The 25,381-nt window shown below is 46.0% G+C and overlaps 1 long non-coding RNA gene across 2 annotated transcripts in view; it reads left to right on the top strand.

Annotated features, from left to right (window-relative positions):
• LOC138745276 (uncharacterized) overlaps positions 1-25,381 on the top strand; it is a 342,228-nt gene that overhangs the window by 5,299 nt on the left and 311,548 nt on the right. Inside the window, exon 4 of one of the 2 annotated variants that reach the window (XR_011346125.1) lies at positions 2-535. The exons of the other annotated variant lie outside the window; for it this stretch is intronic. This is a non-coding gene — a long non-coding RNA (uncharacterized lncRNA). Of the gene's footprint in view, position 1; positions 536-25,381 lie in introns of those variants that run through there. 2 annotated transcript variants of the gene reach the window in all.

The following is a 25,381-nucleotide window of genomic DNA, read 5'->3' as shown; positions in this document are numbered from 1 at the left end:
GGAGAAGGAGCGATCTCAGAGACAAGACACGAGTCCAGAAGAACCTCGCATCCCAGCTGAACAGAGGACGGACAACATCATGATGGCCTGAACCCCTCCCCGTCATATCCCTCTGGCCCTGCCAACCCCATTCCCTGCCTCTTCCATGTCCCTTCACCCACTTCCCCTCTTCTCCTCTACCCCTCCTCCATCCCAACCCCCTCCCGCTCATCTTCCCCTTCCCCTGCCCTCACACCTATGCCCTAACCCCAGCCCTCTACTCTTCACCTCCCTCTTCCCCTCCGCCCTTCCCTTCCCCTTTCCCCCTCCCCTTCCCCTCCCCCATCCCCTCCCCTAACCCTCCCCCTTCCCCTCCCTTTCTCCTCCTCCCCTTCCCCTCCCCCTTCCCTTTCCCCTTCCTACCCCTAACCTAGGGGAAGGAGGGGGAGGGGAAGGGGGTAGGAGAAAGGGGGTAGTGGAAGGGGGTAAGGGTAGGGGTTGTGGTAAGGGGTAGGGTAGGGGGTAGTGGTAGGGGGTGCGGGGATGGGGAAGGGGTAGGAGGTAGGGTTAGGGGAAGTGGGTAGGTTGTAAGGGATAGGGTAGGGATATTGGAAGGGGGTGCGGGTATGGGGAAGGGGTAGGGTTAGGGGAAGGGGGTAGGTTGTAAGGGATAGGGTAGGGGGTAGTTGTAGGGGGTGTGGGTATGGGGAAGGTGTAGGAGGTATGGTTAGGGGAAGGGGATAGTTGTAGGGGGTGCGGGTATGGGGAAGGGGTAGGAGGTAGGGTTAGGGGAAGGAGTTAGGTTGTAAGGGATAGGGATAGGGTTTAGTTTAGGGTTGGGGAAGTTGGGTAGAGTTAGGGTTAGTTTTAGGAGACATGGGGTAGGGCTATATCTTGGTTTATGGTTAGGTCTATAGTTCGGGGAAGTGGGCTTGTGTTAGGTATAGGGGAAGGGGGTAGGAGCAGGGGGGTAGAGGAGGAGTGAGGTTTGGGGTTAGGGGATGGTGGGTAGCATTAGGGTTGGGGTTAGGGGGTGGCATAGGCGTAGGAATAAAGTTAGGGTTAGTGGATGGGGTGGGGGTAGAGTTAGGGGACGTGGAGTGGTGGTAGGGGGTATCGGTAGTGTTAAGGTTAGGTTTAGGATTTTGTTAGGGGTTAGGGTTAGGAGTAGGAGGAAGGGAAGGGGGAGGGGAATGGGGGAGGCGAGCGGGGGACGGGAACTGGGGACTGGAAGGGGGAGGGGATGTGGGAGGGGAACGGGCAGTGGAAAGGGGAGGGGAACGGGGTAGAGGAAAGGGGAGGTGAACGGTGGACGGCATCCCTAGCCCCTCCCCTCCCCTTTCCTTCCCCCGCATTTCCCCTGCCTCTCCTCTCCTCCTTCCAGAAGAAGCTGGACCTCTTTCCGTCCAGAACCTCCCTGTGGTTTCAGAGCCTCCGTTTCAGGAAGTGCCTTCGACGCTTGCTGCTGGACAGACATCTTGTCTCTTGATTCATTCTGTACCATTGATATTAAATTTAAAAATGATTGGGTTTTTTAAAGCTTGAACTCAAAAGCTGGTCCAGATAGAGAAAACATAGGCCCTTCAGCCCCTCTCTCCTGCTAGCTGAGCTGTTGTAATCAGTCCATATTCCTCTCACACTTTTCATTCTTAGCTGCCATCCAGCTCATGTTGCCTTGTCAATCGCACGGCCTGTGGGAAGAAGCTATTTCCCTCCCTGGCTGCTCTGCTTTTATTCCTCCATATCTCCTTCCTGATGGCAGGGCGACAAAGATGCTCTGTGCTGGATATCTATGAGTCTATTTACAGAGCCCATCCCTGCAATCAATCAGGGGACCATTGCCTTGAGGTGGCACCCATGTTGCCTCTCCCTCAGCACTCTCAGAACACTACTGCACCCTCCTTCCCCTCCTTTCCCAGGTCTCAGTAACCCGCTGACAATTCCAGTCAGCTGCCATGTCTATACCCTGCCCCACCTAAACCGATGGATCGACCAGCGCCTTCTCCCCTGAAGAGTTCGAGGAATCCACTCTCTTGCAATGTCCTGCTATCGAATGCCCTGCATCCTCCTTCCCACTTGGTTCCTCCTGTTATCAGGCGCCTGGATGGACCCCACCCTGTTGAAACTACCCGTGTTCTCACTGATCTCTCTGCGCCTCTGCCCTCCATCCAGGGGTCTTGGATTTCTTGTGGGGGTGGTGGAGAACAAAGCACCAACTTAAGGAGATGGGGAGCAGTACAAAGACCCCCAGGTCCAGGAGACAGGGAGAACCACACAGATACCCATCTCTGTCATTCGGGTAAAACCTGATTATCAGGTGCAATGTGCAAGGAACTTTCGGTCCTGCTGCACGTGGGCCAGGTTTGGCCCATCCCCACACCACCACCCTGTCAATTCCCAAAACAAATTTCCTTTTCATGTGGGGGTCCAAAATGGATAGAGTCTGGAGAAGGACCGTGTACATCATCAATCAATGGGGACAAGGGTGTAACCAGCATGACCATAATTGTGTGTGGCTGTGCTTGTAACCAAAGTGCAAGGGCACCAAATGCTGCTCTGTGCTGAGGTTCTACCTGGCTCAGGTGTTGCGAAAGATTGGCCTGGCCCTGGTGCTGCACAATGTTCCAGTCAGCAGGACTTTGCCCCTTTACCTTCCTGGGAACGGTTTCATAGACAAACACATTTGACCACAAAGCCATCAGGCAGTGGTCAGCAGAGCATTGCTGACACAGAGACTCAGGACTAGATGGGATACTGCGGGGTGGTCCACGGAGTAGAGCATCCAGAGATAGACATCCAGAACTGCTGGAAAACCAGAAACTCGGTGAAAGATGCCCTTCAGTTTGCCTGAAACCCAGATGGGAGTAGCAAACACTAGAAGACATCTGTCTAAAGCAAAGGGAGGAAGATTTAGGGGAGATATCAGGGGTATTTTCTTTTACCCAGAGTTGTGGGTGTCAAGAATGCCTTGCCAGGAGTAGTGATGAAGGCCAAAACATTAGGGACATTTTAGGGGTTCTTAGTTACATTGAGGGGCTGAGATCAAGGAGGATATTCTCCAACAGCAGAGGGTGGCAGTAACCACAAGATGTCAAAGTGGTGGCAATGAAGCTAAACAATGACCGTCTAATGTGATTGTGCGCCTGGCTGCGGGAATTTGGACTTACGATATAAACCTTTCTAAGTGCTAGTTCAGGTTGGAAACGTTCGACTTCCTTGGGGGTCAAATCAACAGGCACGGAACTAAACCCTGCTTGAAAAGGTAGAGTTTGTTAAGTGCTTCCTCAAACCCCACATATGAAGGGGCTGCAAGAATTCACTGGTACGATTAATTTTTATCACTGATTCATACCGGTTGTGGCCGACATCATTTTTTTGTTTTTAAACTTTATTTAAGATTTTATAACATGAATAACATATAGAATTACATTTAAAAATTAAGAACAAAATAATAAAATTACAATACAGTATCAGTAATCTAAATAAACTATACCCTCCCCAATAATTATTACACATTAATAACCCAACTCAAATTAGTCCAACCCCCCCTTCCCCCCCAAAATAAAGAGTGAAGAATTAATAAACTTAATAATATATGTGAGAAAAAAACCCACTTACAAAAAAAACAAAAACATAACCAATTAAAATACTAACAAAAAGAAAAGTAATTAATACTAAGATATCAGACTTAAAAAACATATTTCTTTTTTCTTTCTTTCTTCTTCTTTGGCTTGGCTTCGCGGACGAAGATTTATGGAGGGGGTAAAAAAGTCCACGTCAGCTGCAGGCTCGTTTGTGGCTGACCAGTCCGATGCGGGACAGGCAGACACGATTGCAGCGGTTGCAAGGGAAAATTTGTTGGTTGGGGTTGGGTGTTGGGTTTTTCCTCCTTTGCCTTTTGTCAGTGAGGTGGGCTCTGCGGTCTTCTTCAAAGGAGGCTGCTGCCCGCCAAACTGTGAGGCGCCAAGATGCACGGTTTGAGGCGTTATCAGCCCACTGGCGGTGGTCAATGTGGCAGGCACCAAGAGATTTCTTTAGGCAGTCCTTGTACCTTTTCTTTGGTGCACCTCTGTCACGGTGGCCAGTGGGGAGCTCGCCATATAATACGATCTTGGGAAGGCGATGGTCCTCCATTCTGGAGACGTGACCCATCCAGCGCAGCTGGATCTTCAGCAGCGTGGACTCGATGCTGTCGACCTCTGCCATCTCGAGTACCTCGACGTTAGGGGTGTGAGCGCTCCAATGGATGTTGAGGATGGAGCGGAGACAACGCTGGTGGAAGCGTTCTAGGAGCCGTAGGTGGTGCCGGTAGAGGACCCATGATTCGGAGCCGAACAGGAGTGTGGATATTAAATCAAACTTAAATGCATATATTTAACAGAGTTAAGATGAAACATATAATTAACAAACTTAATATAAAAAATTAGTAAAATCAGTAACATTGTCTATCAAAAATTCTGAAACAATAATCAATTCTTTAAAAAAAATTGTAGCATGAGAAAAAAAAGATGAAAAATAAAACTTTCTCAATAGAGATAAACCTTCACCAAATATCAACTAACTTCACATCTATCATCATATTAGTCACATAAACTGCCATCTTAAAACAAAATTCCAACCTCATTAAACATTGTACAATTCAAATTTGGTACTCTTCCACCATTTTTCCCTTTTAACCTTGAATAATTACCCAATAAAAGCTCCAAAACCACATTTAAATATCCCCAATCATTACGTTAAAATTCAGATATCCAAATATAAAAATACATCTGCAACGAAATCTATATCTTCAACAAATGGAGCATAAGCCACAAACAAAATTCAAGCCTCATTAAGAATTGTACAATTCAATTTATAACTTTCACCATTATTCCCTTCGTTCTATAACTAAAATAGCAAAATAATATACACCAGAATTACCACACCTTTCACCTTAAAGTTAAAGAAAAAATATTAAAAAAAACTTATCCATCCCATTCACATTTAAATTTCAAATATTCCTTATCTACTGAATAAACTTTACAAAAAAAACCACATGAATATTTAGTTTTTTAAACAATCAAATACTTTCTTATGCTTTTTTTTATAAACACAAAAGAAAACCCTTAACTCTTTAATCTAATAATACAAAAAAAGGAAAAAAAAACAGGTTGGAGGTTAAAAATACCCCCTCCCGTCTAACCCGCGCAATGCGGTAACTCCCAAAAAAATGGGTGTGAGATAACTCACACGTAGCAGATGACTTTCAGGAAATAGTGCCCATCCAGTTCTCTCCCCCAACTCTCACTTCATCTTAAACTAACATCATCATTATTTAATATTTTAAAAAAAAATTTAAAAAAAGAACAACTCTTCTTTTAATCAGCTCCAACTGCCAAGTCACCATTACAACCATTCCTTCTTGGAGCACGGCTCTTTTCTTCCATCTCTTGTCTCCTTAGAGATCGCGGCGGACTACGTCTCTGTTGAAACCGAGTAATTGGCAGCTCTTGAGCAAATGCTATAGCTTCCTTTGGAGAATCAAAGAACTTTGGTTGGCAACCATCTTGAAAAACCTTCAAAACAGCTGGATATCTAAAGGTTGCCTTATAACCTTTCTTCCACAACAACTCTTTAGCAGAATTGAATTCCCGTCATTGGAACATAACTTCTTGACTCAAATCCGCATAGAAGAAAACTCGATTATTTTGAATCATCAAGGGTGATTTTCTCTGTTGTGCATTTCTAATAGCCACTCGTAAAATTATTTCTTGTCGTAATAATTCAAGCAACGAACCAAAACAGGTCTTGGACTTTGACCTGAAATAGGTCTTCTACGCAAGCTTCTGTGAGCACGTTCCAGTATTATACCTTCCAGGAAATGTTCTTGACCCAGCACCTGCGGAATCCATTCAGTAAAAAATTTTCTTGGGTCTGGTCCCTCCATTCCTTCTGGCAAACCAATAATCTTTATATTGTTCTGTCTGGATTGGTTTTCCAAATAATCAATCTTTTTCACCAAATCTTTATTTTGAGTTTGTAAGTCTTTGACCATTTTGGTCACATCTGAAACATGATCTCGTATTTCGTCTATATCTTCTTCACACGAATTAAATTTATCTCTCACTTCAAGCTTAAAAGCTCCAAACTCAGCCATCTGTTGAGAATGTATTTTCACCACAGAGTATTAAACCTAGTACCAAGTTCAGTCATAATCTTGGATAATCCCTGCATTGTATAAGATCATTTAGATTCAAGATTCACAAGAATCTTTTCAATTGGAAGAGATTCTGGCTCAACAGATTCCTGCTTCTTCTGCATAACCAAAGGGTCTTCTTTTGCTTCCTTCATTCTGGTTGCCTTCCTTGTAGTATAGCTGCGTGTGGAAACCCCAGCCACAGCCTCTCCAGCAATGACTGGAGGACGCTGGCCGGGGTTTTCCCCAGTCCATCAAGTTGTATAGGTTCTTTTATCTCAAAAGGTGCAGTTTGCAGTGCCACCGCTACAGTTGACAAATGCCTTTCCCCAGCCGGTACTTCAACTGATGTTACTACAAGTGGTTCATTCATAACATTGCCGTCAGATGTTACTGCACATGTGCGAACCTGAGTAACTCTTTGTTCTAAAGGCTGTTTGGCGCCCACTTTAGAGGGCTCTACCGATGTAATATTGAACTCTACATCCGAAAGCTGTACCTTTGTCCTGGGATCCATTTCAGGCTGAGTCTCGATGTCTTTCCTGTAGGTAGGCTCCAAAACTTGAACTTTTGGAAAATGTAGTTTTTTGATAATCTGTTGCCGTTTTTTTTTGCTCTTTTCCACCAATTTTACCATCATAAGTTAAATTAACAGCACTGAAGTTATCTAAACTTTTAAAGAATTTTAACGGGCATTTCTAGACAAAACATTAAGATAGATTCAGGAGAGGACTGGAAGGCACGTCTGATCCTTACACCATCTTGCCACGCCCCCCCCCCCCCCCCCCGTGGCCCACATCATGCGGAGAAAGGTAAAGACATTACCTGGGACAAAAGGATTTGGAGGCGTTCTAGAAGGCCAAGGACGCACTGGCCAACACAACCCTTGTGGTACACGCCAGGCCAGAGACACCCACCACTCTCACAGTAGATGCTTCCTGCACAGCAGTAGGGGGTGCACTGGAGCAATTCATCAAAGAGGAATGGCAGCCCCTGTCCTTCTTTAGCAGACATCTGTGGCCACCTGAACTCAAATACAGCGTCTTTGACTGAGAGCAATTGGTGCTGTACCTGGCAATCAGGCACTTAAGGTATTTTTGGAAGGTAGACAATTCAGTGTCTTCATGGACCAGAAGCCATTAACTTTTGCCTTCCATAAAGTGTTGGACCTGTGGTCGGCCAAGCAGCAGCGACTCCTCTCATATGAGTCTGAGTTCACTACCGACATTCAACACATCATGGGTGACGCACTGCCCCATCCCCGCAATCAAGTCTATCCAGGCCCTGTCCCAGTGAATAGACTACTTAGCCCTCGGCAGGGGACAGCAGGATGACCCTGAGATCCTTGCAAGCAAGAGAGCAGTGTCCAGGCTCAGGCTGGAGGATGTTAACATCGATCCTGGTAAGTAGACGCTCCTCTGCGACATTCCAATGGCAAACCCCACCTCATCATGCCGACAGCATTGAGATGGCAGTTTTATGATGAGGTGCACAATCTGACGCACCCGGCCATCAGTACTGTCAAAATGGTGGTCAATCGGTTGGTCTTGCTGAGCCTTCAAAAACAGGTTGTCAGTGGGCCAAGGCCTGCACACTCTGCCAGATGACCAAAATGCAGACATACGTGAAGGCACCATGCCAGACATTCGAGCCAGCACCACATAGGTTCAGCCACATCTACAATGACATTGTAGGGTCACTACCGGCCTCCCGCGGGATGAGTTACCTTCTCACCAAGATTGCCTGTTCCATGTGTTTCCCCAAGGCGGTCCAGCTGGCTGACACAACCACTTGTGTCCTCCATTAAATTGGAAGCGGTAATAAATATAAAGGAAAGTTTGATAATAAATAGTCTCCCTTGCAGTTGGGGTACAATGTATTTCTTGAGATCAGAGGAATCCTGGAGCCAAGACAAAGTGATCCTGTGTTTCCCAAGGATTAGATTGAGTTGTTGGGGTAGTTGAAAGTGGAAGGGCCGAAAGGTCTCCTGCTCCTTCCACTGCCTTTGATTTCTGTCTTGCGATGCTGATTGGGTTCACCTGTGTGTTCGCTCGCTCGCTGATTGGTTGCTTCAGTTGCGCGAGCCAATGGGTTGATTGGGTGAGGCCGCTTTGAGATTGGACGCTAAAGTCGGGTTGGATTGATGGGCGGTTTCGCGGGCTGATTGGCTCTTGCTGTGAGGAGGCGGGACGTTGGTGGCGGCGTCGTCTGCTTGGGGTCAGTCGCGTCGCCGCGGGCGCGAATGGGATGAAGTTGGCGGCAGTGCCGGGACCTTCCTCAGCCGCGCAAGCGGGTGACCCGCAGCCCGCCGGGCCCCACCCAGGAGTGGCCGGTACCAGCGGGGTGTTTGGGTGGAGCCGAGGGGTCGGTGCAGGGGGCGGGGAGGGGATGGGGATGAGGGAGAGGGAGGGGGATGGGAGGGGTGGGAGCCCGGAGGGGGCGGGGCAGGTGAATGAGGGGAGGGGGCGGGGGCGGTGAATGAGGGGAGGGGGCGGGGCCAGGCAGGGGTAAGGGGGAGGGTGAAGGGGGAGTTGTAGGGTGAGGGGGAGGCTGGGCTTCCAGAGAACTTGGAAGAAGGAGAAGTGAGATTGAACCTTGAACCAAAGAACTTTTCTTAAATTTATACACATTACAAACATGTGCGCTTAGAATTAGAAGGGGGTTCATTTGGATTAGTTAAGTATAGAGTTAATTTAAAGTTTCATTCTAATTTCATGTTTAAATTTGATTAAAAATAACTTCTGTTTTAAAAACCACTTGTCTTGGTGAATGTCTCTTGCTGCTGGGTTTTGGGATCCTATGGGCTCTTAACAATATGTGCTTGGATATTGACATTGGGCCTGTTCAAAGTAGGAAATGGCTTCTACCAGCAGCAGTTTCTGTTTGACAAAAAATATTGATAGGTGGCTGGCCACATACGTTTCCTAAAAATTAATACCCTCACCCTCCCTAAACCACATTCAGCCCCGTGACATCTCTCTACGTTGCATTACTGGGACCACCAAGGACCTGACCCATTTCCCATCTCTCCTTGCAATGCCAATATGGCAGTTGCCTTTAAGAATTGACAAATCACATTTTAATTCAGCAAGATGAAAATCATCCTGACATCCCGCTTAAAAAGAAGGGGAAACAAACCTTCCTAATCTTGTCCCTTCATTTTTATTTCGATTCCCACGGAGCATTAGCAAAAAATGTCCCATCCATTTGCTCACCAAATTATGAGTAAAATCATGATCCCTGTTCAAGAAAACCCATAACATTCAATGTTAGACAGATAATCTAGGAGGAATTCTGTAATAAAGGTGAATGAAACATTGAAAGAATTTCCCCCTTATAAACGCTGAGGCCAAATCGCTGCAACACTTGGATAGTCCAAGATGGCACGAACTCCCCTTCACTGCCGAGAAGGAGCCCACTCCTAGCACCATGTATGGGCTGAGGAACCCTACACTTCCGCATAGCGGCAGCCAGCTGGAGAGTGATGCCACGACGCAATGACGTAAAGCTGGAAGTCGGGGGATACGTCACCAGAAGTGGGTGGGCCAGCGAGCACACATGGGGAATTTAAAACAGTATGTGGTAGCGCTGCCACAGCGGATGCTACAAGGTGATAACTTCTTACTTGCTGCAACCAAACAGGTCTGCAAGATACACCAACCTAAATAGAAAACATGACCAGAAATCCCAGAGATCATAAATTCAAAATGATTGGTGAAATCTTTACTCTGTGTTATTAACACCAAAGTCCCTATATTTTTAAGGCATTCGGACAAGTAACTGAGAAACATTACATTTTAAACACATGGTACGTCAGGATCAGTAGGATTGGAGCATTATTGTTCAAGTGACACTACTTTAAAAAATAACATCTAACTTGATGAAGAATGTGATACAACAACAAGAAAAACGGATGGAATCAGACTCATTCTATGAGCATTGGGAAGCAAAGAAAAATGGATTTGTGAGAAGTGGCTTCACGTTCACAAAATATGCTCGAGACAAAAGTTGAGAACAAAGAACATTTATTTACATTTACAACATTGCAAGGTTGGGAACTCTCCCCCTACCTCGGGAAAGTACACCGAGGGCGGGAAGCTTCTTTGTTTTTATACATTTTTCAATTCACCTCCCCTTACATTTTTCTTACATTTATCCTTCTTGGATTGGTTTGGCACTTTTCCCTATTCGCCTGACTCTTGACTGAGTCCGACTTTCTCCTATCCCGTACTCACACCTCCTTTCCCCACCCCCTATTAAACAAGCTCTTTGTGTGTGTACGTGCATATTTCTTAAATTCCTTTGTTATCTTGTTTACTCTGTTCTGCTGTTTTTCATGCGCCATTTTACACAAAGAACATTTTAGCTTTTTTCTTGCTTTTTCTTTCTACCTTCTATAACTGTTTCAGAACTCCTAACATTAAAATAATAACTGTTTCTAAACTCCTAACATTAAAATAATAACTATTTCTAAACTCCTTCAGATTTGTTTTCCATCCCTTCCTAAGCGACCCAATGACCCCCGACAGGTCCTCCCCGACTTGCGACCGTAATGAAACCCGAAAGGTCCCACAATGGACGCAAGTCGGAGATTTGCCCCTTTGCGAGGAGCCCTGAAGTCTTAGAGACTATTTTTAAAATCAAACGAGAACAGAGACACAGGGCACGTATGACCCAAAATGTGCAGATTGATTTTGTGACTCAGTTTCTCAGGGTCCATCGGCTGGGGGCAGCCATCTTAATTTCAGTGCGCATGCGCGACTTGTTAGTTGGCGCTTCCACAAAGACTTTGCTGAGTGGCCCTCAGTCGGCACGTGCGTATCAGCCGCACATGCGCGAACCCAACTTAAAGTCGCAAATCCACAGCGCATGCGCCAACCAGACTTCCAAAACTTCACCAGTATGGAGGAACATAATCAGGTTGCCAGGCAGGGAAATAACTTATTCCCACAGGCCCACAGGTTGACAATGTAATGTCAGTTGAATGGGTCCGTCGAATGAAAAGGTTGAGAGGGATATGGTTTGTTTGCAAGCAGCTTGGCCAGCAGAAAAGAAGGAGCGAAAGGACTGTTTCAGAGTTGTCTATTTGGACCAGTCATTTGAGTTGAATCTTTAAAAAATTCATGACAGGCTGGACTATCATTTTAGATGGAGATTTTAGATTGACACCTGCAGCCCGGGAACAGGCCCTTTCAGTCTATGAGCCACAACCACTCAATTACACCAATGACCTACAACCCCCGGTACGTTTTAAATGGTGGAAGGACCAGGAGCAACTGGTGGAAACCCACGCAGACATGGGAAAAACGTACAACTCCCCAGAGACAGTGTCAAATTTGAACCCGGCTCGCTGGCCCCTTAAAAGCGTTGTTCTAACCGCGACGCTAACCTCGCCACTCTCAATGGTTCCCAGGGTTCTTCCTCCTACTTTCCATGAGCTGTGATTGCTTCAAATTCCAGTGCCCTTGTTTCCCTGAGGCTCTGACCCCTGCCCAGTGACTCTGTCCCCAATGCTTCTCCCTGGCCAGATGATCATCGCTCTCTTTCCCGGCTCTCACCCAAACTTTCTTACCCCATTTCCACCACCTACATCCCCCCTGTCATGTCCCACCCACTCACCCACAGGGCCAAGGGTAATGAGGTGGGGGAAGGTCCAGGCTGTAGTCACACAGCTTGTCGAAGGACAAGTGAGAGCAGGAGTCCTGGGGCAAATGGTGAAGGGTAGGGTGTACTGTAGCAGCCAGCTACAGGGGCACAGCCTCCAGTGTGGGGGGGGGGGTGGAAAGAGGACTGGCTCAGATGGGACAGATGTCCCAGTGCCAGGGGTCAGGGAATTCCCCAGCTCAGTGAAGGTCTGGGATGCTGCCACCGGCAAGTTGACTGGACCACTGCTCTCCCCACATCTCCACCGTCTGGGGGTCCCTGGAGCAACAGGTTCCAAGTCCTGTCAGTGGGGGAAGGGGGAGGTTCAGTAACTGGGGTGGGGCAGTTCCGGTGCGTGATCGATTGGAGATGGGCCTAGTGAGAGGATCGGTCCAGAGGGAGGTCAGACATGATGGGGAATGGGCCTTTGGGGCAGGCCCAGTGGAGGGCTGGGGCTTCAGGATGGGTCTAGTGGGGAGGCGGGGGCTTTGGACACCAGCCAGTGGGGGACAATGGCTTTGGGAATGGACCTGGTGGGGGTCAGGGGCTTTGGGGAGGGTCCAGTGGGGAATTGTGTTTGTGGGAGGACCTGTCAGGCAAAATAATTAGTGACAGGCCAAGTTGGGAACTGTACTGGGGACGGAATCGGTTGGAGTTGGGAGGTCCCGGTGGGGATGCGATTGGGAATGGATCCAGTGGGGGATGGTATTGGGGTCTGATCTGGTGGGGGACGGTATTCGGGTTGGATGCAGTGGGGGAATGGATTGGGGATGGACGCAGCGGAGGACGGGATTAGGGACGGACTCATCGGGAGACGGGATTTTGGATGGAACCGGCGGGGACAGGATTGGGGATGGACCCGGCGGGGGGTGGGATTGGGGATGGACTCGTCGGGAGACAGGATTTTGGATGGAACCGGCGGAGACAGGATTGGGGATGGAACCAGCGGGGGACGGTATTCGGGTTGGACCCAGTGGGGATGTGATTGGTGGTGGACCCGGCGAGGATGGACCTGGTGGAGGAGAATTTTGGAGATGGACCCGGTGGGGGATGGACCCAGCAGGGGACTGCCCATTAACTCACTCTTCAATGCCTCACACCATCTTTGCCGAATGATCACAGCCAGATGATCACAGCTCTCTTTCCCAGGTCTCACCCAAACTTTCCTACCCCAATTCCACCACCTACAACCCCGTCGTCATGTCCCACCCATTCACCCACAGGGTAATGAGGATGGGGCAGCTCCTGGCTGTGGTCACATAGCTCATTGAAGGACAAGTGGGAGCAGGAGTCCTGGGGCAAGAGGTGAAGGGCAGCGTGTACTGTAGCAGCCAGATGAACTGGGCCACATTCTCCAAGGTGGAGGGAGAGAAAGGACTGGCTCAGATGGGACAGATATCCCTGTGCAAAGGGTCAGGGGATTCCCCAGCTTGGTGAAGGTATGGGACGCTTCCACCGGGAAGGAGATGGACCACTACCCTCCCCACATCTCCATTGTCTGGAGGTCCCAGGAACAGCTCATATTCCAAGGCCTGTGGGTGGCAGAAGGGGGAGATTCAAGAACTGGGGTGGGCAAGTTGTGATGGGTGATTGATTGGAGAGGGTTCCAGTGAGGGAACGGGTCTGGTGGGTGGACAGACCTGATGGGGATGGGCTTTTGGGTACAGGCAAATAGGTGAGGGGGGATGGGATGGGGACTTTTGGCTGGGCATGTTGGGGGACAGGGGCTGGGTGAAGGCCCTGGTGGGAGTCAGGAGCTCTGGGAACAGTCCAAGCAATGGGTGGAGCATTGGGGACGGGCCCAGTGGGGGACAGAGGCCTTGGGGACGATCTCAGCAGGGGGAGGGGTTTGGGGATGGGCCTGGTGGGAGATGGGGGCTTTGGGGATGGGCCTGGTGGGTGACAGGGGACAGTATTGGGGATGGAGCCAGAGGAAGGAGACCACCCCTGGAGCTCCAGTTCACCATTGGGTCACTCACCTTGGCCCATGGACGTACTTTGATCTGCGGGAACTTGAATTCGGTGCACTTGGGGTTCATCTCTCGGATCTGCTCCCTGGTTGAGGCCCCCAACACCTATTGGAACAGAAACCACCTTCACTACTGGCTCAAGGTGAGGGGAGCAGGAGGGTGACAAGGGGAGGGGATGCAGTGTATGCGTACCAGGTCAGGGACATGGGACGAGCCCAAGAACTGGGGTGGTGGTGAAGGCTGAAATCTTAGGGGCATTTAAGAGGCTCTGAGTCACATGGATGTAAGAAGAATGGAGGGTTATGAGGGAGGAAGGGGTTAGTTATTTTTATTTTGGTAGGAATACATCAGTCGGCACAACATCGAGGGCTGAACTGCTTGTACTGTGCTCTCGTGTTCTATGTTAAAACCTGTCAGTCCTTCAGTGAGCGGAGATGTTGTGGAGGGAACGCTGCTGACTGGGACATTCCAGGCTGCAGGAGTACATGATGAGGAATGGGTGGAGACTTGGCGCTGCCAACACGAAGGCACTATAGGAATCGATCATAACCCTCCCATTACTGGGCACTGAGAGGCTGAGACCAAGGGGAACTCCTCCAACAGCAGAGGGGGGCAGTAACCACATGGTATCAAAATGGTGGCAATGAAGATAAACAGAGACGTATACAGCAATGTGCAGTGAAGGGAATATCTGGATTCAACAGGAGGAGGAGAAAGGACTTGCAACGGTCTTCCTCTTTGGAAATATTTTCTGAATAATGTCAATTTTGTGGGGTGCGGGGGTTAGGGAAGAGAAAATCCCTACTCAGTCAACTTTGCTTCATGAGATACATTCCCCGATCCAGGAAATCTCTTCTGCACCTGCTCCAAAGTACAAGGTCAAATTTATTACCATTGGATAACACAAGTACGACCTGATGAAACAGCGTTCTTGGGGTAAACACATGTAAACACACAACCAAGCCCTCACACTAACAGACAAATGATACATGTGCAGCACGTCCAGTAAAATAACTCCATATTGTTGAATAAATAGCAGAGTTGAGTATTTGTATGAGCAGCACATGAATCGTTCCACATTCTGCCTGCTTGGAAGAAGCAGCTGTTCCTGGGCCTGGTGGTACCGGCTCTGAAATTCCTGGATCTCTTTCCCGACGGGAATAGCTGGATGATGCTGTTGGCCGGGTGAAGGGGTCCTCGATGATTTTGTCAATGATCGTAGTGGTTCACATTGATATTTGGGGTGGTGGGGGGCAGGAGGGTGTCCCCAGTTACTCTAGGCCTCTTCAGGTCCCGTGGATTGACCTCTGATCATTTAAAAAATATATTATTTATAAATTAAATACACAAAAAATTAACACAATTAATAATAATACAAATGAAATACAAATATATGTGATATATATAAAAGAAAGAATAAAGAAATCCCCCCATAAACCACCTCATGCCCCCTCCATATGGACATTAGCAAACTGGCCTCTACTCAGCCCCCACGACACAGATATAGGTGACCAAAAGCAGCAAACAGTGCTCTAATCACTGGTTCTGGGGAGGTGGGGGATCATGCTAACTGGGAATCCACCCTATACACAAGATGGTTGATGAACGTGGTGACCGCACAGAGTCCACGGGGACCAACAACTTTCATCCCAGGGGACAACCCACACGGAAGGAATCAACAAGGACAGGAATACTGACCAATCGGAGGCCGGCGCGAATGTGACATCACTCCTGTCGACAGCAGCGGGGAGAGAATAGAAGTAGAGCTATCAGTGTAATGAAGCATCTTTAACTTTGATTGCTTGAGTGTGTGTCCTCCTTTCCACCCTTCACAGTAGCGCGAACACTCCAATTTCACATCGGGAGTCACGTGTCCAGTTTCCTTATATGAAGAATGAGAAGTGCACACATATTGTCAAATTTGTTTCTGGGATGTTTTAACCGGGTGATAGGAGGAAAGTTTGAATATGGATCTCTTTGTCATTGGAAAAAATGGAGATGACCTTACAACATTATGAGAGGACACAGCAGCACGGATCGAGAGACGATAATGCAAAGGAGCCGAACACCAAGTGTCACAATTTCCCAATAACCGATCGGCTGCTTAGATGTCTTAAATGAAAATGAAATATCCTTGGAATTCTCTACCCTATTGAAGGTTCATTTGAAATTGAGATCCATGGACTTGTGATGAATTTATTGGCGGACACATTCGTAGAGGGATCATATGCATTTAACTTAGATGCAGATACTTTGAAAAAATTAACAGACATTAAATTGGAAGCGGTAATAAATTTGGAGGAAAGATTGAGAATAAATAGTCTCCCTTGTAGTTGGGGTACAATGTATTTCTTGGGATCAGAGGGATCTTGGAGCCAAGACAAAGTGATCCTATGAAATCTAAGGATTTGATTGAGTTGTTGGGGTAGCTGGAAATGGAAGGGCCGAAGGGTCTCCTGCTCCTTCGACTGCCTGTCTTCTGTCTTGCGATGCTGAGTGGGTGCGCCTTTGTGTTCGATCGCTCGCTGATTGGTTGCTTCATTTGCGCGAGCCAATGGGCTGATTCGGTGAGGCCGCTATTTGATTGGACGCTGAAGTCGGGTTGGATTGATAGGCGGATTCGCGGGCTGATTGGCTCGTGCTGTGGGAAGGCGGGACGTTTGTGGCGGCATCGTCTGCTCAGGGTCCGTCGTGTCCCCGCTGGCCCAACGGGAAGAAATTGGCGGCGGCGCCGGGATCCTCAGCCGCGCGGTCCAGGGAAAACGGGCAACCAGCAGCCCGGTGGGACCCACCCGGGAGCGGCCGGTATCGACGGGGTGTTTGGATGGAGCCCAAGCGTCGGTGCGAGGCCTGATGACGCCGACAGGGCGAGGCTGGAGGACGTGGGGTAACTTGCAGCGGGAGTTGGCGGGGGCAGGAGATTGGCAAGTCTGGTTGGCGCATGCGTGGTGAGTTCGCGCATATGTTGCAGATACGCATGTGCCGATTGAGGGCCACGAAGCGAAACATTTGCGCAAGCGCCAACTGATGACTGGCGCATGCGCACAGAAATTAAGATGGCTGCCCCCATCCAATGGACCCTCAGTCACAAAGTCAATCCGGACATTTTGGGTCTTTTGTGTCCTGTGTCTCTGTTCTCGTTTGTCAAATCATTTGATTTTAAAAATAGGCTCTAAGGCTTCAGGGCTCTTCGCACGGGGTCAAAACATCGACTTGCGACCATCGTGGGACCTTTGAACTCCACTACGGTCACAGGTCGGGGAGGACGTGTCGGGGTCATTGGGTCGCTTCGGAAGGGATGGAAAACCAATCCATTTTTCTTTGCTTCCCAATGCTAATAGAATGTGTCTGATTCCATCTGTTTTTCCTGTTGTAGTATCACATTCTTCATCAAGTTAGATGTTATTTTTTTAAAGTTGACGTACCATGTGTTTAAAATGCAATGTTTCTCAGTTACTTGTCCAAATGCCTTAAAAATATAGGGACTTTGGTGTTAACAATAGAGAGTCAAGATTTCACCAATCCTTTTGTGAGAGATGGGAAAACTGATCTAAAATTATGAACATGAAGGAAACTAAAATTCATATATCAGTTAATGGCTGTAACCAGTACAAACAGGATGAGTTTGGGAATTAGGATGCAGGAAAGCAGAGTCAGCACGATTAACATAAGAATCTTCTAGTCTTTGTGACAAGAGCCACCATAAGACTAAGATAAGGAGTGGTAAGGAACAATAGAATGTAGGAAGTTGAGGTAGTCTGGATCAGATAAGGGTCTCCTAGCCTTGGACAGAAGTACCAAGTCCTACATATCTAATTAGCTAACCTTACACAGATTTATACATATTAAATTAGCCAACCCTAGACAGGATGAGCCAACTCTGCATATCAAGAGACTGTAGCCCCGAGAATCAGGAAGGTGTGAATAAGGACAATAACATGAAGGGACACCCACAGGATACCCCCTGGTCCTCGAAGTATACTGAAATTGCTCGTAGGCAGGAAGGATTGCCTAATGCCAAACCTCTCCAGCAGGAGGCAGAAGAATGTAAGGGGGAGGGTATTCCTATACTGAAATCAACTGTATAAAAGTTGGGTGAGCCCCAGTGTATGTGTGTATTCCCAGGGTAAGGGGAAGCACCCAACTTTGCATTGTTGCTGTAATAAATGTTCTTTGTTCTCAATTTTTGTCTCGAGCAATTTCTTTAAAGGTACTTCTATTTCTGACACATTTGAATTTATGATCTCTGGGATTTCTGGTCATGTTTTCTATTTTGGTTGGTGTATCTTGCAGACCTGTTTGGTTGCAGCAAGTAAGAAGTTATCCATTTGTAGCATCCGCTGCAGCAGCGCTACCAAATAAAGAGACGTTCCCACAAGGTGAGTGTAAAACAAAGACTGGCTTTACTGGTTTAAATTCCCCACGTGTGCTCACTGGCCCGCCCACTTCTGGTGACGTGCCCCTGACTTCCAGCAGTGACATCATTGCATTGTGGCATCACTCTCCAGCTGGCTGGTCGCTACGCGGAAGTCAGGGGCATCTCAGCCCGCACATGGTGCTAGGCCCAGGCTCCTTCTCAGTGGTAAAGGGGACTCTGTGCCATCTTGGACTGTCCAAGTGTTGCAGTGATTTGGCCTTTTTTGCTTGCCCAGTTGCCTGGTGCGCTACAATATCAGCGTTGATAAGGGGGAAATTCTTTCAATGTTTTATTCACTTTTATTACAGAATTCTTCCTTGATTATCTGTGTAACATTGAAAGTTATGGGTTTTCATGAACAGGGATCATGATTTTACTCATAATTTGGTGAGCCAAATTATGATAGGACAGTTTTTGCTCATGCCCCATGGGAAGCAAAATAAAAATGAAGTGACAAAATTAGGACGGCTTGTTGACCCTTCCTTTTAAGCAGGATGTCAGGATAACCTTCATGTTACTTGCTGAATTAAAATGTGATTTGTCAGTTCTTATGGCAGCTGCCATATTGGCATTGCAAGGAGAGATGGGAAATGGGTCAGGTCCTTGGTGGTCCCAGTAATGCAACATAGAAAGATGTCACGGGGCTGAATGTGGTTTAGTGAGGGAGAGGGTATTAATTTTTAGGAAACATATTTGGCCAGCCACCTATCAATATTTTTTTTTTATCAAATAGAAATTCCTGCTGGTAGAAGCCATTTCCTACTTTGAACAGGCCCAATATCATTATCCAAACAGATATTGTTAAGAGCGCAAAGGATCCCAAAACCCAGCAGCAAGAGACATTCACCAGGACAAGTGGTTTTTAAAACAGAAGTTATTTTTAATCAAATTTAATCTTGAAAATAGAATCAAACTTTAACTTAACTCTGTACTTAACAAACCCCAATTAACCCCCTTTTAATTCTAAGTGCACATGTTTGTAATGCGTTTAAATTTAAGAAAAGTTATTTGGTTCATAGTTCAATCTCACTTCTCCTTCTTCCAAGTTCTCTGGATGCAGGCAATTCTGCTGTGCACAGAATGGAATGTGAATAAATTTCACCAGGATTTGGTGCTCAAAAGGTAAATGTTTACCGCTCAGGATAGGTCTTGTAGGGTTTTTAGAGAGAGATTTGTTGTTCCAGGATTTCCACAACTGAGGTACCACCATTAGTCACCTCAGTGTCTCACTGATGAACCTTGCCCAATTAGGGTTTTCCAGATGGTACCGTCTTTCTGCAAGCTACTACAGAGTTCCATTCCTCTTATTCCAAACAACAGGAATTCTTTCTTCTGGTTAACCTAGTGTTAGATAAACAAAACCCAGGTGTGACTTTCCTCTAAGCACCCTGCAGAAAAGTACTTGTAGCCATCCTGGCTCCATTTTCAAACAATGGTCATTCATTTTATGACATCAGTTCGCTTAACACCTACTTGTGAATGTGAATAACATTCTCCAGAGATCTTCAATATTTCTTCAGTCTTTCAAATAAGATGTTTTAAAATGTATGTGTGTGTTTATGTATGTAACCTACTCTAAATCTTACCAAAATCCCAAATATACCAAATTCTTCAAATATATTTATCCATTACAATATCACATAAGGAGCATTTAAGAGACTCTTAGACAGGCATACATAGGTGAAATAAAAACAGGGTTGTAGCGGATGCACAGCGCAGTATTACAAACCACCACCATCAGTTCACAGACTTACCTGACACATCGCGGGCTAACAGTGCTGGGCACCAAAGTACAGTGAGTGGAACAGATGAAGCCCCTGCCTAAAGACACGGGAAACTAATGGCTCCTAGCTTTAACCTGCTGGTCCTGTGGACCGGAAGGTGTTTACTAATATTCTCATTGACAGGCAGGGAATAAAAGGTCTGTGTATGTCTGCAATAAACCAGTCTTGAATTGAAAACCTTTGTATGTGTTTGCCTTTATTTAGCATCTATCTCAGTAGCTCCTACAGGGTATTATTTTTTTGTTAGAAATATCAAGATCAACACAACATCGTGGGCCAAAGGGCTTGTACCGTGCTGTAATATTCTGTTATTTCTATTATTGCTTGATTTTGAATATCTGTTATAAGTGTCACATTTGTGGCCCGAAATGTGAAGTTAATAAAACATCAAACACAAGTTTTATCAGGTAAACTTCTCAGTGTCTTTATCTTCCAGTTTCCTTTGTTCTCCTGCTTGTGCTCTTATCTCCCTCTCATACCACGTGATTTCCGGTACATCTCATACATATTCATTATCATGACAGTAAGCTCTGTGAGACTTCAATAATGTAGCAAATTTGCACAACAACATTGCAATCAGAAGTTTATATCTCCTGGTTGACTTGAGATTTTCTCATTTTTACACAATGCTTTATAGTTCTGGTCAGTAAGAAAATAAATATTGTGCATGTTGAAGATGTCATTATGTCTGAAAGTAACACTGGAACAGAGTCATTAACACCAAGGTAAATATCACCCTTTAGTGGCTGGTGAATTATCCTGATGGGCACAAGTTATCCCTCAGTGGCTACAGTGATGTGAAAATGTGGGTAAATTATTTTGTATATGATTTATACATATTAAAATTAGCTGTTGTTTTTTCCAATTTCAGGTAGGTGTGGTTGCAAAGTGGGTAAGGATAGAAAATACTTGGGGATAAAAAACTGGGGTTGCATTTGATGGTGTGAAAGTCAAAATGGAAACTCAGAACAAGGTTCATCTGATTTAGCAAGCCACTGGCTCTTATACTTCCACCAGAAGAGAATCTAGAATTGAATTTTGAGTCATTTACGGTGGGTAACTTCAAAGTCTGTTGATTGCAAGACTAAATTAAGAGCCCTTTTGCCCCTGGCTGTGCTGAAAGATTGTTTTGTTTATCAACTAAATCTTTCTGAGAGGGAGAATAGAGTGAAGCTGCTTTCCTTCTCATTGGTGATGAATCTTACAGTAAGATCTTTCAAATAATTACAGATTACTAATTCCTCCCAGTCCTCAGGCATTTTCTCCTGCAATCTACATCAGTTACCACCATCCAGGGATTCTCATGCAGGGTAATGTTTCACAGTCACCTCCTCCAACCATGTCCGTGCCCTCTGTGGCAGGAAACCCAATCCAGAGTAAATGACAGATTGACTGAATGCCTCCACTTGGATCACAATGGCCATCTTGGCTCATGGTCGCAAGCTGTTTTAAGTTCCATTCCATTCCCACTCTGACCTTTGTCTTCTGCCTCCTCTATTGTCTGGGTGATGTCAAATCCAGAGGAACCATCTCTTATTGCATTTGTGAATCGATGGTATGAATATGGAATTTTCCAAGTTCATGTAACCTGCCCACACCCCACCATATTTTTCTCTCTCTCCTGTTAATTCACCCAGTTCCCCTCGTATTTTCCCTTCCAAACCAGATGACTTATAAATGTGGGCAGAGAAATGGCAGATGGAGTTTAATCGAGACAAGTGCCATGCACTTTGAGAGGACTTGTAGTAGTGTTGCAATGAGGGATCTTGGGGTGCAAGCGCGAGCTCCTTGAAAGTGGCAACACAAGTGTAGAGCGTTAAAGAAATTATTCTTCATTGAGCAGGGCATGAAGTATAAATGTGGTTAGGCCACATTTTGAGTGTTTTCTGCAATTCTAGTTGCTGCATTACAAAAGGAGTTTATCAGGGGGTTGCTTGGGATAGAGCATTGGCTCTGAGGAGTGATTGGACAAATTTGGATAGTTTTCTCTGGAGCATTGGAAGCTGAGTGATGGCCTGGTTGAAATTTATCCAATTATTGTAGTCCTGGAGAAGGTAGATTTCTTCTTCCCCCGCCCCCGTGGGAGATGTAAAAATACTACGATGCCTATATTGAACATGAGAGGGGGAAAAGGAGAAAAGTGAGGCAGGTTTGTGCACAGTGCGGTGGGGGTAGGGCCCACACAGCCAGGATAGTGGTGAAATCGCCATAATTTAAGAGGCATTTGGTTGGGCACATGAACAAGAAGGAATGGGTGATGTGTATGGACCATGTGCTGACAGATGGGATTAATTTAAATGAGCATCATGGTCACCACAGATATTGTTCACCAAATGGCCTATTCCTGGGCTGCTCTGTTGGGTGATGATTCATCTCTTTTCAAGGATTGTTGCCAATGGGCAGTAAACTTTTCACAGAGGTCTATCTCCAATGAATGTATTTAGAACATTTCCATGAGTTAATTCCCTGTAGAAACAGCAGTTTATCATTCAAGCTGTGTAGCCACAGCAATAATGCAAAGTTTGAAGGCCATCATTACTGAATCCATTTTAATCAGCCTTCACCTTGTACAATGTTCAGTTGAGACAACAAAATCAAAATGCAAATTTTAACCTCTAGGAAAGATTAGTTACCCTCTGCACCACAGAATTATTGCTGAAAAAATATATGGAAAATTTTGTGAATTCAGCTTCCAAAGAGGTGATGAAGAGGAGCCACAACGAGATTTTAAAAAATTAAACCCAGAACATTTATTAGAAGCCGTTCATCACAATAAACATGTTCAGGTTCAGTTATGATCGATTCTGGAATGGCATGTGGCAGTAATAAAAAGAATGCAGGATAGATATATTCCAAGGAAAAAGGAATTAATGATTTGGATTGTGGTTTAAATGGTTTTGTGGCCAAATTTGCGGAGGTCCCCAAGATTGGGGACAGAGTAGGAAGTGTAGAAACCGTAAAGTTGCAGAAGGATATAAACAGATTAGGAAACTGGGCAAAATGATGGCAGATGAGATTTAACACCGAGAAATGTACAGTTGTACATTTTGGCAGTGGAAATAAACAGGAAGCATACTATTTGGATGAGATGAAAATTCAGACCTTGGATGTGCAAGGAAACCTAAAAATTAATGACCAGGTGAAATTTGTAATGAAGAAAGCGAATGCTATGTGGGCATTCAAATCAAGAGAAATAGTGTACAAGCGTAAAGAGGTGTTAATGAAGCTCTATGGGGCACAGGTGGGATCTCATTTTGAGTACTGGGTTCAGTTTTGGGCCCCCTATCTGAGAAAGGATGTGACGTTTTTGGAGAGGGTGCAGAGGAGAATGATGAGGATGATTCCCAGAATGCAAAATATAATGTATGAGGAGTCTTTGACAGCGCTTGGGTTGTATTCATTGGGGTATCGGAAATTAAAGAAGAAAGCTCATGGAGACATTTTGTATTTTGAAAGGTTTAGACAGGGTGGATGCGGGTAAGATGTATCCCTTGGTGGGTGAATCGAGGACAAGAACATTAGAGGTTATCCATCCAAAACAGAGATTGGGAAGAACTTCTGTCACCAGAGTGTCATGGAGCTGTGGAACCGCTGCCTCATACAGCAGTGGAAGCCAGATCACTGGGAGTATTTAAACAAGAAATAGACAAGTATCTCATTAGTGAGGGCATGAAGGGATATGGGGAAAAGGCTGGAAATTGGGAGGAGTGTAGAGTAGCTCAGTGTGTATTTGTGGAGCAGACTCAATGGGCCTGGTGGCCTGGTTCTGTTCTTTTGTCTTGGGATCTTGTTCTCATTTGAGAGAGATTATCGAAGGCAACTGAGGAAAATGGAAACAATTCGAGGCAATTGTTGGAGTAGGTAATTTGTTTGCCATCTCTATGTAAAACTCCAAAATTATCTGTCACTTTGGAGTGGTGCCAGTCCCTCCAACCCCTGAGGAACATAGTCTTTCTAATATGTCATGTGTTCTTTCAGCTACAAATGATTCTCTTTTTCAAACATGGCCACAGGTTACTCATGCTTCATTTCTGTCTTGCCATCTTTTTGGGTAGTTTTTCAGTTGTAAATGTGGCAAATTCCATTTTGGGAGTGAATTTCTTGTCACATTTTTCCATGATGTATTTGAAAAAACGTTGTGTGGACTGCAGCTCTTGAATGCAAGTGAGCTGCATTTGTTGTCCTTCCAATGCCACCTGCTGCCTGACAAACCTTCAACCTGATTCCTGCCCTTACCAAGCCTTACTCGTGTTTTCCTTGCCTCATGACCCCATCGTAACGGTGTACAGACATGCAATAAGCCACCATATAAAGGCAGGGTCTGAGACGCAGGCTTGTAATACCCCCAGATTATCTTAAAATCGCAAGATTGGATTGGCAAGAGTTGGGCGTATTCCACAGATCTGACAGCTGCTGGGCTTCACGGTTGCATATGGTTCTGAAAAAAACTAGGGATTGGCGGCCTTGCAGAGATTATTGTCGCCTGAACAATTCCACCGTGCCTGACTGATACAATATTCCAAATTTACAAGACTTCTCAGCAAACCTCCACGGCAAATATGTATTTGCTAAAATAGATGTAGAACGTGCTTACTATTAGATTCCATTTGAGTCTTCGGATGTCACGAAGACAGCAGTGATGCTCCCGTTCGGCATCGTTGAGTTTCTGAGAATACCATTCGGTCCATGGAATGCAGCTCAGACATTCCAGTGGTTCATGGTCCACGAACTCACTGGCCTTGGGATTTTTTTTGGTGCTTGTGTTGATCGAGGAGATTCTGGTTGTAAGTGTGGATGAAGAGAAGCACAAGAGCCACCTTATCTCATTGTTTCCGAGGCTTGAGGAATGTGGCATCGTGATCAATCCCAGGAAAGTGTTTCAGGAGCTGCTGATCTTGTATTTTTGGGATCTAGAGTTATGCAACATGGTATTTTGCCTAATGAATGGAAAGTGCATGAAATTTGAGAATTTCCTCCCTCCGTTACGTTTGGCCAGTTGTGATGGTTTTTAGGTACGAGGAATTTTTATTGCTGTTCCCTGGTGAATGCCACAGCATCTCTATTACCTCTTGCTGAACGACTCAAAGGATCTGATGTCTGCTTCAAAAAGACCTTAACTTTGTGTATGCTTTCCATGATGTGAACACAGTTCTTACAAATGCCACTAAGCTTGTACATCAAACGCCCAAGGCCTTGCTCTCTTACCACAGATGCATCTGTCAGTGCTGTGGGACCAGTGTTCGAACAACGATCCTGTGGGCAATTGGAACCTCTGGTATTTTATTTTCAGCCAAATGGTCACTGGCTCAGGCAAAGTATCATACAATTGGCCAAGAACTCTTAGCTATCTATCGCGCAGTGAAACATTTCAGTTTAAAAAAATATTTATAGTTTTGTATACAGTTCAATATAA

This window comes from Narcine bancroftii, chromosome 11 (genome assembly GCF_036971445.1).
Source record: "Narcine bancroftii isolate sNarBan1 chromosome 11, sNarBan1.hap1, whole genome shotgun sequence".
In the NCBI taxonomy this organism is placed as follows: Eukaryota; Metazoa; Chordata; class Chondrichthyes; order Torpediniformes; family Narcinidae; genus Narcine; species Narcine bancroftii.
This window is presented reverse-complemented; position numbering and strand designations above follow the sequence as displayed.